At 40.5% G+C, this 16,916-nt stretch overlaps 2 protein-coding genes across 3 annotated transcripts in view; both read right to left on the bottom strand.

The window, feature by feature from the left end:
• Positions 1–11,098, bottom strand: part of pals1a (protein associated with LIN7 1, MAGUK p55 family member a) — a 29,914-nt gene extending 18,816 nt beyond the window's left edge. The window contains exon 1 of the mRNA XM_028566438.1: positions 10,862–11,098. The gene's annotated coding sequence lies outside the window, so the exon portion shown is untranslated. The remainder of the gene's footprint in view (positions 1–10,861) is intronic.
• A 3,409-nt stretch (positions 11,099–14,507) lies between these two features.
• The window catches only part of gphna (gephyrin a), a 31,419-nt gene continuing 29,010 nt past the window's right edge, over positions 14,508–16,916 (bottom strand). For both annotated transcript variants that reach the window (XM_028565417.1, XM_028565418.1), the window contains one exon: positions 14,508–16,907. The gene's annotated coding sequence lies outside the window, so the exon portion shown is untranslated. The remainder of the gene's footprint in view (positions 16,908–16,916) is intronic.

The following is a 16,916-nucleotide window of genomic DNA, read 5'->3' on the forward strand; positions in this document are numbered from 1 at the left end:
CTAAAAAGGCTGGAATATTGTCTTTTTATTAGTAATGAAACTCACTCCATTCACTCCTTATTTGGTGAACATGCAGTTTCTCTAAAATATCTGTGCATTATCAATTAACAATGCTACACCATGGAAAGCCCTCATTCTTTTCCAAAGTTTATTAATATGTTTATCTCTTGGTTCCCAGTGGATTTCCTCTAGGATTGGTTTTCCCCAGCAGCAGGAGGAAAGGGTTAGGGTTAACAGAAAGTTTGCTGATCCAGGACTTCGACTCCCTTGAAGATCAGCAAACTTAGTGTTGTAGCCGTTACACAGGTGAACGTATAGTGTGTAGTTTGTCAGTGATTAAATCCTACAACTCCTCAAGACCCAAGCCAAGTTCCAGTGTGGACCAGCTCTTCTCATTTTAGGGACAAGCCGCTCCTCCAAGTTTTGCTTTAGTTGTCTCTCCCTCACTGCAACCGACAACCACTAAGCTTTATGCAAATAATTGCGCAATGAAGTCACCAGTATGCAATTCAGCGCTCTGCAATCAAGGTACACACATCATTTCAGGACAACCTGGTCTATCAGGATTTGAATGTGCAGGGCCTGTCAAATAAAAGACTAAAATGTTATATGACTAAAAAAAAAAAAAAACATCCACGGCTGCCTGAATGAGCTGCAGCTCCGATACAAGGCCCTTCTGCTTTTATCAGGTTCGGGATAGCTATTAGCTGAGCGAGCTGCCTTTCTCCTGACAACACTTCCTTCCCATTAATCTGTCAAAAAGTCAAATATGTAAATGCTTTAAACCCAGTAGTTTTTCCGTAATCCTGCTGACAGACAAACAAACAAACAAACAAACAAACAAACAATCAATCAATCAAATAAACAGACAAACCAAGCCTAATAGATAACCACCTTGGCAGAGGTAATATGTTGAATGCCTTTTGTAATACTTGTATTGATAAAGTTGGCATTTAATAATTCTCAGTAGTTTGTAGTTGGAGACAGGAGGTGTCTTAACTGAATAAATGTATTTTCTCCCACTCAGAGACGGGCTCATTAAAATACTATTGCTCTACTGATGTGGAAACCTAGCAGAAACAGATCCATGACCTACTTTGAGTAGTAGGGCTGCCACCTCTTAGTCGATTAGTCGACTAATCGGTTGTTTTGGTCTTAGTCGACTAAGATTTCTTTAGTCGATTAGTCATTTTTTATGCTTATTCATGCTTAATTACTTATTTCCAAGAAACTTCTGAGCACATTTATGTTAAACACAAGATTTAAAGTGGTGCTTTTGCAGGATTAATTGTGGAGAAACTCAGTTTTACAGATGGTTAATTAACTACATTTATATTGTGCTTTTCTAGTCTTAACCACCTCTCAAAGCGCACAGCTCTGTCAATTAAATCAACTAATCAATTAGTAGACAAAATCGTATAAGTGTTAGTCGACTGAGAATTTCTTTAGTCGAAGACAGCCCTATTGAGTAGTGATCCATACATTGTGACTGAAAGCGTTCTTCTGAAGATCATGGTTTCTGGCTGAATGTGCTGTAGATGTGGGAGAAAGGATGAGGCAGGGTTTGGTTTTTACACCCAGTTTAGCTGGAAAAGCCTGTGTTATTTCTGATGAAGATTTGCAGCTGTTTCTTATCTTGTTCCTCAGACCAGTGACTAGATCAATAGGACCTGCTGGACTGCACACTGCTGAGCTACAACCCAACATGATGATCCCTCATTCACACCATCTGCTGCCACAGCTTACCCCCTGGTGTGCATGTATGTGAGTGAGTGAGTGAGTGAGTGAGTGAGTGAGTGTGTGTGTCGGAAATTAACACCAGCCAACCATCACAGATTGAAAAAAAAAAAAAAAAAAAGGAAAACATGAAGATGCAGGGTGGAAGGTGCAAACAATATGCTCCGTCTATTCTGCAGGGAAGTTCAACTTTATTTTTGTCACAGCAAAGTCAAAGTAAAGACTACAGCTATAGCCACAACGTACAAAATACTACACCAATAATATTAATGCAAGCTTATTGCAGTTGATAACAGCAGCGGAAAATGACCAACATGTCTGATCTGCCCGAAATGTAACTGAATGTCTGACAGCCAGATTGTTGATCGTTCAGTTCAATCAATCAGATGTCATGACCCCCCTCAAATTGCACGTTAAACGACAATGGTTCTGTCAGAAAGCATGATTCTGAAATTAGTCACGGACAATGCTGGGTTTAAATCAGGCTTAGGGTCCTATCTTGAACCCGGCGCAGCGCAAAGCCCGACGCAAGTGTCTTTGCTGATTTAAGACCGACGCAGTTTCCCGTCCAGCGCCTACATCGTTTAAATAGCAAATACACCTGCGCCCATCTGTGGTCTTACAGGGAGGTGTGTTCAGGAGCATTCTTGGCGTATTGCTATCTTGAGGCAGCGGGAAGTGATTGCGCCATTGACCAACAAAAACCGGGTCTAAAGTCAATAGACCATTGTAATTTTAACAGCGAATTAGTAAAATGTGCCTAGGCTCGTGCACAGCGTGCACACACTATGTTTGTTACACACACACACACACACACACACACACACACAGGGAGATTACAAATAAAAATATTACGGTGCAAATTTGCCATCATAAGAGCAATGTGCCAAGGTACAAACGCGCCTGGCTTTTAAAGGGAATGGGAGATGACACTCGGATTGGTTTATTGTATGTTACGCCCAAAACACACCTACGAATTAATGAAGACGCTAAGTACAACCGTTTTGAACCATGCGCTTGGCGCACGGATCCTTTTTTCCGCCGTCAAACTAGCAAAAGTGGATTTGGACACACTGCTTCACTGCGGGCACTTAGATTGTTAAAATAGGACCCTTAATCTGTACAATGTATAGCCTGACAAGCCAGACCCACATCCAGATGTTGGGTCTGGGAACTCACCATTGACGGAGCTCGATCCGAGGGGCAGGATAAACTGTTGTCTTTCAAATTCCCTCTGCACGTAATAGGATAGCTCTACAACCAGGCAGAGCAACGAAGAAGGTAGCGGAGCTAGTTGATAGATTAAACTTTTGCCGTATCCGGTCGGCAAAACTCCAAACCAAATTTTGGTCAGGCCAATCACATTGTGTATAGTGTAGGTGGGCGGGGCTTATGGCTGCTGCTGCTGGGAACAGCGGACTTCTGGAAGACTTGGAGTTAAGCTTTTCTCTGATAAAAGAACAAAGAACAACACAGAAATCATTCTTAAAAAAGGAAGATGTGTTCGGAGTTTTGCCGACCGGATATGGCAAAAGTTTAATCTATCAACTAGCTCCGCTACATTCTTCGTTGCTATGCCTGGTTGTAGAGCTATCCTATTACGTGCAGAGGGAATTTGAAAGACAACCGTTTATCCCGCCCCTCGGATCGAGCTCCGTCAATGGTGAGTTCCCAGACCTAACATCTGGATGTGGGTCTGGCTTGTCAGGCTACCTAGACCCCCCCTGGCTGCCAAATAAATTTGCTGCCACTAGGGGGAGTCTAGATTTCTAGGCTATAAAATGCATGTAGTGTGAAAGCTTTTTTTTTTTTGGTGGTTTGGACTATCGAACCAAATACAAGAAGTTCTGGCAGGCTATCGTTGTGTTATAAGACCGGGGAAGCTGCTTTAAGGAATAGCTCAGTGCTTAGTGTGAACGAGAAAGAGAGTGATGGTAATTGTGTTCAGACCAGACGGCTGTCGGCAGAGAATAAATTAGCAGTTTAACTGTTAAGTGGTAGTAAAGAGTAGCTTGCAGTCTGTCTCTGAATAAATGCTGTGGCTTCTCAAAACCCAAGTAAAGTTCCTGTGTCTTGCTTCTCCACAACGCAACAAAACTAAAAGATTTGCGGTAGCATGGGGAGAGCAGAAGTCAGAAAATAGTCCGACACCAGGGACAGAATAGGAGAGGACGGGGACGTCCACAAACCAATCAATTACAAGCTTCGGGAGACGCGGCTCACGTACGTGATGACGACACGACGTAGTTATGCCACATATAGTTCTTTGGTGCGCTTGCATAACCGCAGTTTGAAAGCAAAACTAACCGGATCAAATGTATACAATGTAACAAAAACATGAACCTTGGTTTGGACTTTTAGGTGTGAAAAGGCTCTTAAAAAAAAAAAAAAAAAAACAAAGAGTGAGTAAAGCAGTGTGTCTGTCTGTGTACTGTCAATGTCATCGGAGGCAGGAGTAGAAGCAGAGCTGCCTCTTATCACACACACACACACACACACACACACACACACACACACACACACACACACACACACACACACACACACACACACACACACACACACACACACACACACACACACACACACACACACGGCTGTACCACCCTGTACCAGACAAAGAGAAAAAGAGCCAAAACGAGGGAGAGAGAGGGGAATACAGACACACATTTTTATGCCTTAACAATGACAGAGTTGTGACATTGTTAAGGCGTCAAGCAGCATATCTTCACTGAAAATGTAGTTAGTGACTCCTCAATTAAATATAAAAACTGAGTGATTATGATCACTTGCTACACTTACGGCAATATGTTATTGTATGGCCATGTAAGTATAAGCAGTAATGCAAAGGCAAAGCGCAGTATAGCCTATAAAACCACCAAATTTTGCCTGAATGTCAAATAACTAAATGTTTAATATTCACCTCACTTTGAGCCATCTAATTATACCCTTTGTTGTTGAATATAATTTGATGTTTACACTCGGTGTAAGAAAAACACAAAAAGCTGTTTTTCTCCAAATATTTATTGTATCATCAGCCCTATGATTCGGAAAGGCTCCAAATTTTAATGGGTTGGCGTTGGCCCACGTTACACCCTTCCTCCAAGTTTCATGACAATCAGGCCAGTAGTTTTCCTGCAGCCCCTGCTGAGGTAACAAACTGACCCCAAAACAATCAAACAAAAACAAAGCGTTCAAATATTGATTTGGACGTGGTTACTCTGGCAACGTTTGAACCTTATAGCTTTCGGGTTAGCCCTACGGTTATTGGTCACTTGTTGTTTGAAAGCTCGTGTTTCACCGGAGGGCCGGGCTTCTCCACACGAAGAGGAGCGCAGCAGAGACAGGTGAAGTAAAGATAATGTCGTCCGTAGCCTACCGGTTACAAACAGGCTCGTGAACAACTTGTTAACTTGAAAAGCCTTTTTTTTGGATTAGGTTATCTTTTGGCTTCTCTTTACAACTTCAAATTAAACTCAAGTTTTAATCACCATTTTGAAACCTATGTATTAATGCTGTACTGCGTTTTCATGGCAGAAATGGAGAAATTCATAGGTCATTTCAAGTCTGGCATTAGTGTACAGGGCATTTCAAAACTGAGAAAAAAGATCGCAATTTAGAACCTCCCATTTAAACAGATCGAGATATTTTTGGCCCACCCCTGTTTTGATGTAGCCTGGTTGACACCAGACCCTTCTCAGTTGTAACTGAGAGTGGGTCTGGGCGAGCTTCATCCACAGCCCATTTCCAAAGGGGCGTCACCAACGGACGCCACTCAAATGCCTCTGGGCGCAATTGGATAGTCCTTCAACCAATCAGACCAACAATCTGGGTGACGTAGCAGCAACAGCGGCATTAACCGCTTGTTGCGCTTTGGTGCCCGCCATGTTGAACGTAAACAAAAAGCTTCTTGCCGTCGCCGCGCTATCGTCATCGTAATAAAGCCCACCTCAACGGCAGTGATTGGTGCCTCGATTTGGAAAAATTGGAAATGGGTTTGAATGGGCTCTTGGCCAGACCGACTTGCAGAGCAAATCTCAAATTTGCCAGAAGTTGGTCAGGGTTTACCCAGGCTAATTATGATACAATAAATTTGAAAATATTACATAAATTATAATATGATTTCAATAAGCTTTCATCAACATCCTAAAAAAAAAAAAATTCTCTAAATCCATCTTCTTGAATGTGAATATTTTCTGGTTTCTTTTCACCTTTACGACAGTAAAACTGTTGTTGAGCTGTGGACAAAACAAGACATTTGAGGACGTTGTCTTGGGCTTTGGGAAACACTGATCAACATTTTTTTACCATTTTCTGTTATTTTATAGACCAAACAACTTATTGATTAATTGGGGAAATAATCACGCTTTTTTTTGCACATTACGTTTTGCAAGTAAACTCTTAAGGCCCGGACACACAGAGCCGACAGCCAAATGTTGGCAGAAAAGGCAAATGGACTCATCAGTCTCCCCAAGTTGGTCCAAAAAGTGCCTCGGAACACACCAAAGCAACGAGACGTAATATGTCTCCATAACAGCAGGCAAAGCTAATCTGTATTGTCGCCCAAAAATGTAAACCGGCAGCTGATTGGACGAACGCGTCACGTGGGTCTGGTTTCTCCGATAAATTCAAAGACAGACTGTCATGGCGGTTTGTTCAGAATACGATCTCATATTGTACTAAAATAGTTCACCGAAACGTGTTTCTGAAAACATTTTAAGCGAGAAATAGGCCGTGCAGTTGCTGAATCGGTCTTCATTTTAGATCAACAAAGGTCAGTTTAAAAGATTTTCGTCAGATTTTGAGAGACTCTAGTCACGCTCATTCCGCTCTCTGTTTCCGGGTTAGCACTCTACCAATCAGATGGGTCATTTGAGTCTGACTGCCGGCAGAGGCCACCCCGCCGATTATACATGTCAGGTCGGCCAAAATGAAGGCCGACGGCACCTCGGACGGACAACGGCACAAAACACACCGAACAGACTTGAGTCACTGACCTGGACACAGACTGTCCAACTATGTCTATGTGTCCGGGCCTTTATTTTGTCTTGTGTTCTGAAGGGGAATTAAAAACGGGATAGGTATTAAGGGAAATTTCCACCGTTGATTTGTTTGTTTGTTTTTAAGTTCAATAAATGCAACATCTTTCCAAAATTCAATGAGTAATTGTGTTAAACAGTCGTGATTAGAGGTCGACCGATTCATCGGTTTTGCCGATTAATCGGCACCGATAGTTGATTGGTGGAACTATGTTATCGGCAAAAATCCATGCCGATAGTTTTTCCGGTTGCGTCCGTTGCTGGAGCGGCTGAGAAGCGCACGCTGTCATTCATTACACAGTACACAGAGCTGAGAAGGGTCTGCTGGCATCATGCATTACAATAGCTCCTATAGAGGCAAAATAAAAACTATCACTGATGCCTTGTGTTGTCATGCTGTGCGGAGAAGGCTGACATCAGATGCGCGTTTGTTATATCATTATAAAGTTATTCATTTGTTGAATAGATGCTGCATTAGTAAAGAAAGAACAGCACAACAGTATGTTTGTTTGTTTGCTTTGGCTGAGATGACGCTACACATTAGCAGTAGGCTAACTAACCTCAAGCGGTTAAAACACTGACAAAAATGAACGCAAGTCCGAACCAAATCGTCCACGATGCGTCTAGTGGCTGCCGCTGGAGAATTGAGATGTGAAGAATCGACAGCGCATTCATTTTAATGCATCAACAACTGCCCGAAAGCACGGTACTAGCGTCATATGGTGGAGCGAGATAGAGAAAGACTGGAGAGAGCGAGCGCTATATGGTGGAGAGACATAGAGAGACAGAAGAGAGGGAGCGCCGGCGCTAGAACAAAGCCGTGAATCAGAGAAATAAAACGTGTTTTCGCTGATTCATCTCTAGAAATGCGACTGTAGCGAGCATGTCATTATCACTAACGTTATCCACATTTATATTTACACGCAACAAATGATATATCCAGCTTCAAAAAAGTCACAAGTTAGAATGAATGCATTGTGCAAAGAGTGGTTGCTATGGAGACGATACACAGTGTTGAGTTCCGTTGCTCTGATTGGTTGGAGGTCTATCCAATGAATGCAGAGGCATTTTTTTTCCTGGTTCGGTTGGAACACGCCCCATAATCACTGCCCAATGGAGCGGCTCACATTCTGACTAGAATCTGAGTAGGACCCAAGGGGGTAAGCTTCGCTTCAGAACTCGAGCCATCATGGCGCCATTTTGTTGCTAACTGGCCATCACCTCCTGTTAGCATTCCGCTGACCGCCATTTTTCTTTACGTCACTTGACTGCGAATAACTTTACATCTGAAGCGTTTAAAGACTATTTGTCCGTTGTTTAGTTCCAAAGAAACACGACAATGTATAAAAGGCTCCATTACCTTGTACCTCACGTTATGGCTCCGTAGCAGACGTTTTTGTAAAAATAGGCTAACGATTGTGTCATAACCAAGTGACTTACTGTCGCATAGTAAAGGAATTACCGTATAGTACAGGAGAAGCTCGCAGGCAGTTTCGACTTACATGAGATGTTTAGGTTTAATTACTAATGTTAACTAGCATGTTAGTGATCAATAATTAGCCTGTGCCCATGTTATCTCCTTACATACACCTACAGTCTCCGTATCTCTAAGATTGGGAATGATTGAGATTTCTCTTGGCACAGCTACCAGAAGACTTACAACTTTCAGACACGTTGCTCACGTCACATTCTCTCAGTTGGAGGCTGCGCAGTAAAGCTGGCCATCACCGGAAAAGTGCTTCTAATAGCCTTCACTGGTCTCCGTCCAGAGACACGGGGTCTATTGGTCCATTATATACTGTCTATGGTAGGACCACGTCAGGCTAGGTCTACAGAGAAGAATGGCGTCACTGTTTTGAGATTTGGCATACATTTGGGCCTTTTTTGAAGAAATGTAAATAGTTTGTCCTTTATATGAATTATAATACTCATTATGTTTATTTTTGATGACTCCAAATATGTAGGAGAACTGTTTTAGACAACACACACATGCTTGTGTAGCATTGCTGTGCATGTAATATCAATAAATATGACCTTATTATTTTTGATTATTGGCAAAAGCGTCTGGACTTTTTTTGAAAAAAAATTATGTATTTTGTCAACTGTTTTATCCAATTCTAAATACTATCGGTCGATTAATCGGTTATTGGCAAATACGGCCCAACCTAACTATTGGTATCGGTAAAATCCACTAGCGGTCGACCTCGAGTCGTGATTTCAATATTGACCAAAATAATTGCAATCATGTTTTGTTTTTTTCTCATAATCACACAGCTCTAGCCCCAGTGTAAGTCTAACCCTGATTTGGTGACACATTTTGATTTGGCAGCAGCCTAAATGTGGGTCCCAATCAGGTCAGAGAAGCAGAGTGAGAATGAGAGAGTGATCGAGAGCATTCCAGAGAACAGAAGACTTCTGTATTTCACTGGCTTGTGGCCCATTGTGCCTGTCCTCACCTCTCTGCTTCACTAGCTCACAGTGTGTGTGTATGTGTACGCGTGTGTCTGTAAAAGTCAGCTTTGACCATATCACCATAGCGATGTGACCTCATACCTGCAGTAGAGACTATCTAAAGGTCAGTTCGGAGTTTAGGTGCACTGTGCTGTTCACTTACTGTTCTATACAACTGTAGGTGATGAACCACATGCACCTGCAGCTCAGGCGCTAGGCAGACAGACTATAACTGAAAGGTACCTTCAGTTGGCTAGCTCAGTATTCCTACCATGTAACAAAAGCCTACTCCTATCCTATACAAACCTATTCATCATTTTGTAGCACCCCATACTTCATGAAATATTATTTTTCATTGTATAAACTTGTAAAATGTGATACATGAAAAAGGCTTCTAAGCTGCTGATAAAAGCAAAGTGAACACACACAAACTGGAACTCCTTCTATACGTCAGTATTTTTATTTTTTATTTCTTTCATTAAGTTAGGCTCAAGTCCAAACTTGTCAGTAACATATCAACTAATAAGTATGCCACAATGCAACATAACAAAAACCCAACCCTTTTAGGTTAAACTCCACACAGATACTGCACTCATTCTGTAACATTCAGAAGCAACATACAAACACTCACAATGGAACAAATACACACGCAAATGCTCTTTTCCACAGTATGTATGTACTTTGAACCAACATCTATAAATAAAAAAGATCCAAACTGTCAGTCAAAATGTCAAAAAAAAAATCCATTGCAACAGCAGCGTGCTGGACAGGTTTGACATGTGACAAGCCCGGGTTTCAGTCAGTTTAGTCTACAATGCGGAAAGACAAAGACGATAAAGAATTGTATGCCACCACCTGGAATTCAATGCAAGATCAAATATGCAAACCGACCAATCACACATTTCACATGCCAAGTTTGTGGGAAAACTAATGTTCCGATAACCACAAACACCTTTAATTTGTAATGTGAGCGGAGTTCAGTGTCTGGTAGGGTTGACAACAACTTTATACAGCAGGGAGAAACTACGTTAGTTGTCATTAACAAAACTAGAATCCTAACGGTAGCATTGTAACTTTATTAGGCTCATATATGAGCCTAATAAAGTTACAAAAGGACTAACGTTAAACTTAACGTTACCGTAACTTAACATTAGCCAACGCTACGTGTTGAAATGTGTAGCGTTACAAAACGCAAAATACAAAATACAGTTTTAAACACAGTCCTCTGTTGTAATTGTAGATAGTTACATTACGTCGACGTGTAATTTTACATTGTAAGTTAGAGTTTCTCTCTGTATTTGACAGGACGGTGTGACAGCTAGCTAAGGGGAATTACTGTTTTGGGTAGCCAGTTCCACTATCAAAGTAACCCAGAAGTAACGTTAGCTGAGCTAAGGGCTAATTAGCTTCCTTTTCAGTAGAAATAAAGTGTCTTCAGTTTGTACAAACACTTAGCAACAGTTTAGCGATTAGCTATTATAACAAAAAACTTACTTTATTTAGCAAGTTTGGGTTAATTTTACTTAACGTTATCAGGCTAATGTTAGCAGCTAACTAGCTAGCTTTCTGCTTCCTGCAGCACCTGTTGATAACAAAGCCGCTTCAGTCTAGACAGAAAATACTGGAATACTCACCCTGTTTCAGAGCCGTCCGCGTACTCCTTTAGCTGCTTAATCCAAGCGGGAACTCGCAATCAAGAGTTAGTTTTAACCCAACCAATCGTAGTTCGGGTTCTATTTTTCTAATTTACAGTTTCACTCTGACAGACGTGCTGCTCGTTTATCGGACACGGCAACGCAACGCAAACCTCTCCTCTTCTCCTCCTCCTCCTCCCAGACTGTCATTTCCCACTCCAGACAGGGGGAGGAGACAACATACCACCAAGTAGATAAAACAATGATGCTGATTGGTTACAGCGATGAAAGGAATCTTGTCTAAACCAATCAACCACGTTGCTACATCGGTGGAATGTAGCTAGCAAATGAGCACTACAGTGGAAGTATTACTATTGATACATTAGTATAAAAAAAGAAGGCAAAGTTAACCACAAACATGAGCAAAATTAAAAATGTATAGCTAATTTCATATGCATGACATTTTTGACTTTCGTTGAAGATAACATTTAGATGTATTACATTTAAATTACATTACATCTTGTAAAATATTTAAATTAATATTTTGTGACCCTACAGTTGAGTTCTCATGCAAGGATAGATGGAACAACACATATATTACTGCCGAGGAGATGGGTGTCTTTTCTTCCTTGTCTTCCTACTGGGGATCGGATCACAAGGTCGAGCCAACCTGAAATACTGAGCTACATATAAATACATAATGATAAGGAAAAACTTAACCTGTGTTTTGTTTTTATTTCTGTAGAAGTCAAACTTTTCTCAATAGGCCATTGTATATTGAATGTTCAGAAAAGGGGACATATACACTGACTATACGACAGATACTGCACAAGTAGGGTCATAAGGAAGACAAAACATTTTAAAATTGAGATTGAAATCCCATAGGGAAACCTCCATTTTCACAGTTATTCATAACAGTCATGCGGCACTTGTCTTTGTAAGACAACAACAACAAAATGTGCATTCCCTGCAAGTACAAAAATGTGATTTGGCATGTTCTTTGATTTCAAAATTATTTTGTGAAACATTTACTTTGAGTGTTAAAAATTAAATCTAAGTATTTTCATATCAATGTGAAAAATAAACTTTCAGAAAATATGTAAAATAAAATTGATGCACAATTATGAAACAGAAAAAAAAATGTGATTTGCAAATATATTCTTTTTACTCAAGTTTTTTTATTTATTTTTTTTAATTGTGTTTGAATGATTGAATAATATATTTCAATATTTTTCACAATCTTTCTGTTACCTTTTCTCGCTTAGGGAAGTTGTATACTAGTTCTCTGTGGTGTTGAATACAAAATGCCTAAAGATCGAAAATAACTGATTGTGAGGTTCCTGGCTTGGCACACCTTGTATCAGCTTTCCCTCATGATTGAAATATTGAACTGAATAGTAGATTGTATAGCAATATAGCAATATAATGGCAATATAATAGATTGAATAGTAAAATGACTTCAATATAAAAAAAATTTTGTGTCATATATCACAGATAATTACAACAAAAACAACTTGCCCAAATAGAATTTACAGAAGAATCAGGATTATTTTTATTAATTCATCTTCAGTTTCAATAATATCATTACAGAAAAAAAAACATCCTTTTCATTATATTTATACATTAGTAGTAGAATGCTGTGTCATTGCTTCATTACAAGTGCTGGTCATAGTTTAGTGTGTGCAGTGTGACACTGAGTTCAGTCCAGTGTTACGAATCACTCAGTACAAAGGCAGTTTAACAATAACCTGCTTCTTCTTACTCAAATAAATCTATCTGGGTGTGATTGGTCCTCCTTGGGTAGGTGCCTGGACGTGCTCTGATGCTGCGTTCATGTCATAATGGGTTTATCGTGAACAGGAGCTGCCGAAAACATAACATGTGGAAAGTGTTATAATTGAATACTTTTTTTTAAATTCCATTTGGACGTGGTCCTTCTACTCAATGAACGAACTCCTTTAAACTGTCACCCCGTTCTTCCACTTTGTCTTACGTGACATGAACCCAGCATGAGCCTCTGACGCGTTATTATTATAGGACAAATCCGGCGCAAAATGACCCTAGGGGTTAATAACACATGTGTAACGAGTCGACCGTTCTCTGGGATGTTTTCATGCTAATCGAATGTGACCAGTTTTAGCGCAAACCGCTAATTAGCTTATAACGCTAGTTGTAGGGGCAGAGGGTAAAGTAAAAATGAATCACTATTTCTACACCACTAACAAGGCTCAAAATAGCACCACAATTCCACGGTAGCATAATGAGGGTCCCTACATGTAAACCGAAGCATTGAGAACTTTGTAAGTGTAAAGACAGTTTATTAAAAAGATAGTTTAGAAAGACTGTACCGTTCACGTATACAGGCGGGCGCCATCTTGGGAAAACAGTCATGACCAGTCAAACGACGTTACTGGTTGCACGGCATTCGTCGTTTGACTGGTCGTGACTGTTTTCCCATGATGGTGCCCGTCTGTATACTGAAACGGTACACGTGTTATTAACCCCTAGGATCATTTTGCGCCGGATTCGTCCTTTAATCCCGCTATTTTCCTTGGCAAGACACACACCGCGTAGCAGCCGAGTGGTGGGCAGATGGTTGAGGTTAGGTACTGACCTCAAATGGTTAAGTGTTAGGATAGCCCATTCATCAGGGGATAGGACCCGAACACTCGGTCACAGACGCCTGTCCAGTGCTAGCGCTTGCAGGGCGCGTCTTGGCAAGAAAAGCAGTGGGATTCGTAATTACGCGCCACTGATACAGATATGGTGCATTTGAGGTAACTGGGAAGTTTCTGGTGTCTAGAGGAACAAATGAGAAGACCGTGTTGGTACCAGGGCCAGGACTTTTGGAAACCTCTTCTTACACACCAATAATCGCATCAAGAACTGCCAGAAATGTTAACATTTAGTCAGCTCAGAAGTCCCGCCCAGGTGCTGCACCCTTGTTTGACGCCTGGGAAGAAACCTGCCCAACGAGAAAGACACGCCCCCTTTTATGGGCATGCAAGTGTGGAGAAGGAGGGGAGGGGGGAAAAAGGAAGATGAAAAGGAGTAGGGTGAAGGAAGACTGCATCAGCCTATCAGGAGAGGGATCAAAGCTCAGAAGTTGGGACTGGTGCTGCATTACAGTCATGGACGAAAGATAGTAGACGTGAGCTTCTGATCTGGAAGTTAACACTTCCTATCTCTGGGGGGTAACTGAAGCGTAAAGATCAGCAGCAGCAACCAACGTCTATTAAAAACATCAATTGTGTCCCCTCGGTGTCTTTAAGTACCGTGAAATTCAAATAAGTACCAGAATTTTGTACCATTATCACAATATGACCCTAATGCAGCATTAGACCTTCGACCATGTGGGTTTGTTTGGTACTGATCACACTGATAGGGAGAATCAGAGGAACTAGAGGAGTTAAGGTATGGTGCATTGGTGAATGCTTGGGACTCACAGATTGCATATTATGCATTTAAACGGTCCTTGTTAATTGGTAAACAATTTAAGTTGAGTGTTCAATCAGCAGAATTCAGCAGCCAACCGACCTACTACTTTGTTGATGCTAATAGTGAACCAAGGTTTTACTGTGGGCTAAATATCAAAGGTTTCCTTTATTTCTCAGTGATGCTCAGACTATGTACAGTACATTGAGAGAAAAAGCAGTCAAATGACGTAGTTTATTTTACAGCCTGGAACTGCGTTGATTCTTTTGACTTTTAACAAGCACCTTAACACTGTCATGGTAGAAATACACCAGCTGTGTAGTTTACGAGCACCTGAACGCGACACCCTGCTTTCAAGTGATGTCGGGTTGGAGTTTTCTCTGAGTTGGGAAAACAGTATGTCACAACTCATTCAAAGCAGCTCTCGTCCATGTTCGTGTGGTTTTAAAAAAAAAAGAAAAACAAAGATGGGAGGCGGCTGATTGGCCGCCAGCCTTTGAGACAAGTTGTCAACTAGGTATAGTAATTCATCTTTGGCTACTTAAAGGAGCAGTGTGTATGATTTAGTGGCATCTAGCAGCGAGGCTGCAGATAGCAACCACTGAATACCCGCTCACCCCTCCCTTTCCAAGTGTGTAGTAGAAGCTACGGTGGCTGTCGGGTAACGTAAAAAACACAAAAAGCCCTTTGAGAGCCAGTGTTTGGTTTGTCCAGTCCGAGCTACTGTAGAAACATGGCGGTGCAACTTGGCGGTGTCTGTTGAAGAGGAACTATGTAGATATGAATGGAAAACACAACAATTGGTAGTGTCGGGTAATTATAAACTTATGAATATTATATTCCATTTCAGCCAACAGAGCCCCCTAAATCCTACACACTGGTCCTTTAAAGGATCTGATCATATTCTACATTTTTCTGTCAACAAACCACATGAAAAGACCGAAACCAACAATAAATTCCTCCTACGTATAGTGTGTGTATCAAAGCCTAATAAAGTAGAACTTATTCCTCTGTGCCATAGAGCTACAATTTTGTCCAAAAACTATTAAAACAAATGATCCACACCGTTGCATTGTATATATATATATTTTTTTGTCTCAATCCCACATACACCGTCTGCTCCAAATACAGAGGAGCAGCATATGTATAATAATCCGTGGCTTAAAATAGTCCCCAACAAACACAATGCAATGTTTGCTAAAAAACTACAGTTCCCAGCTGCATTAGGAAATCACGGAGATTTTTCTTTGATAAATTGGAGATAATCTGACCTTGCTTTAAAGGAATTGTTTGACGTTTTGGCAAATCCGCTTACCAAAGTTAGACAAAACGATTTATCAATATGAAGCTCTCTCTACCACTCATGTTTGTATACTAAATATGAAGCTAAAGCCTGCATAAAGACGAAGTTTGCCTGGCTTTAAATATACTTTAATGTCTAAATGTAGACATATTTGTCTAAATATAGTTTGTTTAATTTGTTACAAAATCTAAGCATAAAAATGACAATTAGTGTTAGTTGGTATCGGCCATTTTATGGGATTTCTTGATAATAAGAAAAACAATGTCACCATGATATCCTCTAATAGTTGTAAAAATGCAAATACATTTATCAGTTTCAAATTTCGCACTGTAGTTTCACGATGTAAACTATAAACTGAGTGCAGGGTTAAGGTCATACTGATATGGTCTCCGTGGCCCATCTGTGATATAAGAATCAGATCATAGAAGACATTATGTATTTTATGATGACATATGTGTTTATATCTGATGTCAGACCACAGAAATCATTCCAGTGTGGTGAAATGAGTCCTGCCTAACCACTGAACCACCTAAAAGATTTGCATGGCTTTTACTGAGTCATGAATTTTAGTGTATCAGTATGGATAAAAAATATTATAGCTGGAAAACAAAATTTAACAAGTATCCTTGTATGTTTTCCTCTTTTTTTGGCAAAAAATAAAAAGTTATATACTGTACTGGCACAAACTATATCAGCAGCTTTAATCAAAAGATGTCTTTATAAGCATATAGTTCATATTTCTGTGTTCAAGGGGGAGATGTAGGGATACTGCAGGGAAAGGTTATCAAGGAGTTTCTATATCTGGGTAGAGGATGCCAGAGCAGAAAAGAAGAAGAGAGAAAGAAGAGGGAGAGAAAAGGAAAAAAAGAGATCAGGAGGATTGGAGGAAGGTCTCTATATCTACCAGGGAAGAATATCAAACGCACAAAGCAAATGAACAGGAGAGAAGAGGGCATGAGTACTACTAAGATGATAATATTCAATCAGAACCATGGTAATAATAATAATAATAAATAGAATATTAATAATCATTATCATCAGGATAATAATAATAATAATAATATTATTACAGAATAAATCTCATATTTTATATTTTTTTTCACATTTTTTCTCCATTGAAATACAGTGATCTCCTCAGAGCAGACCAATGAGGTTTCAGCCTCCGCTGGCTCCGATTGGCTGTTGCATATGACATCACAGCTAATGGCGACCAGGTAGACATGCATCACTTCCTGCCCCCGCTCGTTTCCTGTCCAGACAGGAAGTCCTGGCACTGCCACGGTAATCGGTAGCGAGTGACACTGAAGTCTGGGGAGA

Source organism: Perca flavescens, chromosome 20, assembly GCF_004354835.1.
Source record: "Perca flavescens isolate YP-PL-M2 chromosome 20, PFLA_1.0, whole genome shotgun sequence".
Lineage (NCBI taxonomy): Eukaryota > Metazoa > Chordata > Actinopteri > Perciformes > Percidae > Perca > Perca flavescens.